Source organism: Lutra lutra, chromosome 5 (genome assembly GCF_902655055.1).
Source record: "Lutra lutra chromosome 5, mLutLut1.2, whole genome shotgun sequence".
NCBI classification, from domain to species: Eukaryota; Metazoa; Chordata; class Mammalia; order Carnivora; family Mustelidae; genus Lutra; species Lutra lutra.
The window spans coordinates 124,211,926-124,215,806 of record NC_062282.1 but is presented as its reverse complement, the minus strand read 5'-3'; the positions used below and the strand labels follow the sequence as shown (position 1 = coordinate 124,215,806).

Here is a 3,881-nt window from a genome sequence, read left to right as displayed (position 1 = left end):
CAAATATTAGGAAAAAAGTTTACAACATCCAATATTCCTTATAACTACGATAATGTCTTTCCAAATCCCAAATATACCTCTTCTCTTTCTTCTCTCTGTACCAATCTCCTTCATGTCAGAAATACAGACAGCAGCATAACAGGTGTTGCAAGCTTAATCTCTGACAAAGACATAGAACACCATGGGATGGATAGTCAACTTTTAGATAACCCATCAAACCTTGAATCTGAGAAAACTGAGATCAAGAAGGTAAAGGAAATGATCAGAGGTAGCCTAGTTGGTTAATGAAAGATCAGAACACTAATCTGGATATCATAACTCTTAGGGTCCATAGGTTTTCCAAAAATAGTAAGTTAGTTCCACCCACCGCTTCTTATACATGTATGTGCAATTTTCAACTAAAGATTTAATCGTATGTTCAGAACTGATCTTTATCACTAAAATTCAAACAGCCATTAAGTATTCTGAAGAGCATAAAAATAATAAGCCACTATCCCAGCAATTATTATAGGATACTAATGGAACCAGAATGGCCAAGAAGAAGTAAGTTGAGAATATTTACATCATTACAGGGGGCAAAAAAAGAAGAGCATGATTTGTTCATCTTTGCCTTCCAGTTACTAAAATTGAGTCTTATTTTTCAGCAGATATATTTGAAAGCACTGCAGAGGGATAAAGTATATAAAAATATAAGCTTCAGACGAGAAAACAAATGGCAAAACATCTAATAAAAGAGGTGCATCCAAAATAAACCAAGAAATTTTAAAACTCAACAATAAGAACAAATAAACCAACTATAAAATGTGCAAAGATCTATAAAGACATCTATTCAAGAAGATATATAGATGTAAAATAAGCATAGGAAAATAATGCTTTTCCTATCAACATCATTTGTCATTAGGAAAATATAAATTAAAACAACATGTGATATTACGACACACCTACTAGAATAGACAAAAAATTAAAAGTGGACAATACAATTTACTGGAGGAAGATACAGAGTGACTGGAATTCTCATTCATAACTTGTTTCTCAGACTGTTCAAAAACTATAGTTTACCATATGATCCAGCAACCCTACTCATACGTATTTACTTAAACTCATTTGAAAATGTATGTTCATATAGAAACCAGTATTCCAAAGTTATTTATAATTATTTATAATCTCCAAAACTGGAATCAATCTAGGTGTTCTTCAGTAAATAGACCAAAGTGGGAAAACCATACAATGAGTAGTTATTGAGCTATAATAATATATCAGCTAGGAAACCATAAACGATAATTCATAAATGCTTATTTCTAAGTAAAAGAAGTCGGTCTGAAAAAAACTATTGTATTGTTTTCTTTCACATCAGTTCCTAGAAAATGAAAACTATGGAAATAATAAACATACCAATGGTTTGCTGGAGTCTCGAGAGAAGTTAGAATTGACTAGATGAAAAGAGGAGATATATAAGGTGATGAAATTATTTATGTGATTCTGTAATGGTATGTATATGCCAACTGTGCATTTATCAAAAAAAAGGACGTTTATAAGACAAAAATAAGCCTTAATGAAAGAGGAATTTAAAAAATTATGAAGTGGGGGTTTCTAGCATAGAATGTGGACTATAACAAAAAACAAACAAACTCCCCCCCCACCCCGCCCTGCAAACTCTCTAATTGTGTTATGTATGTATGGAATAACCTCAGTCAAAAGGGTGGGGAAGTCACTGATATAAGACATTCAGGAAATAAGTGGGGGGCTATGAGAATAAAATGCTGTATTCTACTTGGTGAGGTTATTTTCCGTGGAGTTAGAGGCTGCTATAGATGGATAATGTAATTGAAAAAAATAAGCAAGTGAATTGGAGAGGGTAGAAGTCAGGCTTCTTAACTGTTGAAGTGGGAAGACGAAGACAGTCAATGGGGGAAGACTAGAAAAATCCACATGGCAACAGATGATGCATCTATATGAGTTCATATTCTGAATACAGATATAGATGAGTCTATGCACAGAGAGACATTTATGCACATGAATGTTTGCTTGAGTTAGTATACATGTATTTCCTTGTTCTGCCACCCAAGAACCTAGAAGCATCAACAGCCTGCCAGCAATGATCACACTTATAACCCAGATCTTAGTTTTTAATATTAGTCTCCAAAAAAGGGAACTACAACTCTTTGGAGCAATGACTAATGCTAGTACAGGAGGCATGGCATGTACAAGGTGTGCCCTGGGTATCTTGTAATGGCAGAAAATAAAGAAATGCTCAAAAAGAAAAAGTGATTGATTATGTTGAAAAGAAAACAAAAAAAAACAAAAAACCACACAGAAGCCAATTGTGAAAGGCTCCCAATGACCGTGTCTGGACAAAATTCAGCACCAGATTTTTCGAAGGATAATTTAGCTATTACCTATATTATAAAATAAATATCTATGAGTCCACGATGATATAAATAAATGATTAAATATACTTTTATTTATTTTTTATTATGTTACATTAGTCACCATTAATTTTTGATGTAGGGTTCCATGATTAAATAAAATTTTAAAAAGTTGACAGGAATAGGGGTGCCTGGGTGGCTTAGCTGGTTAAGCGTCTGACTTCAGCTTAGGTCATGATCCAGCTCTGCATTGCATTGCATCAAGCGCCTGGCTCGAAAGGGAGTCTGTTTTGTTTTCCTCTCCTTTTATCCCTCCTCCTGTTTGTGCTCTGTCTCTGCCTCAGATAAATAAAATCTTAAAAAAAAAAAAAAAAAGACTCCAAAAGAATAAACAAATCTCCTATCCTGAAGAATGCCAAGTAATTTATGCTGATACTACACCCTCAAGGAGGGTAAGCGTATCTCCCCTAAGTATAGGCTATGCATAGTGACCTCCTTTCAAACAATATAGTATGGGTTGGGAAGGAAGACTAACTTTATAGTTAAGAAATATGGCAAATATGACTTTGGTTTGATGATTGTGAAAACATCATCAGTAAAGTCATATAGACAGAATTTAACCTTCATGCGATGTTATGAAAATGACATTTTACCTCCATGATCTCCCTACCAAAAATACATAATCTCATTATCATCAAATGAAATTTCAAACAAGTCCCAATTGAGGAACATTGTACAAATTATTTGATAATCCTCAAGTCTGTCAAGGTCGTCAAAGACAAAGAAAATCTGAGAAAATGTTATAGGCAAGAGGAACCTAATTTTACATGACAACTAAATACAATGGGATATTTTAGTTGAGATATTGAAACAAACAAAAGATTAAATTTTTAGAAATCAAAAATAATCTGTATAAAGCATGAGCTTCAGTTAATAATAATGTATCAATATCAGTTTTTCAATTAGCAATAATCTCACATTGGATAAACCTCATTGGCTATGATACTGCCACTGCGCAAAGCTCAGTATCAGTTTTTTAACTGTAGCAAATGTAGCATACTAATATGTTACTAATAAGAGAAACTAAGTATAGGGTAATGGGAATTCAATTATTTTACAACTTTTCCATAATTTTAACTCAATTTTAAAATTAAAATCTTATTTTTACAAACAAAAAAAAAATCACCACCAGAAATTATCCACAATGTTAAAGACAACAAGAATCACAAAGCTCATAAGTACCAGTAAAAGCCTGAAATCACCACAGTTCATCATGTAGAGTATGCCTAGATTGGAAAAAAGCTTTTTATATATTACAGTTCAGTTAGCATTACATACTAGAAAGCATATGAGACTTATGCTCACAAACCCATGCTATCTTTGTTAACTTAGTTGATGATATGACCTTGAATCTGTGCAAATTCCAGTCACCTCATTTCTAAATCTGCGAAATCAAATTAAAATACTTTTTAAATACTAAAATCTTTTAATTTTAATTTTTTTAAGATTTTATTA

General features: G+C 32.6%; 1 non-coding gene across 1 annotated transcript; it reads right to left on the bottom strand.

Annotated features, from left to right (window-relative positions):
- Nucleotides 1-3,252: 3,252 nt before the first annotated feature.
- On the bottom strand, nt 3,253-3,389 carry LOC125101370 (U4 spliceosomal RNA). The gene has a single exon (XR_007127797.1). It is a non-coding gene; the product is annotated as a U4 spliceosomal RNA (small nuclear RNA).
- Nucleotides 3,390-3,881: the final 492 nt, after the last annotated feature.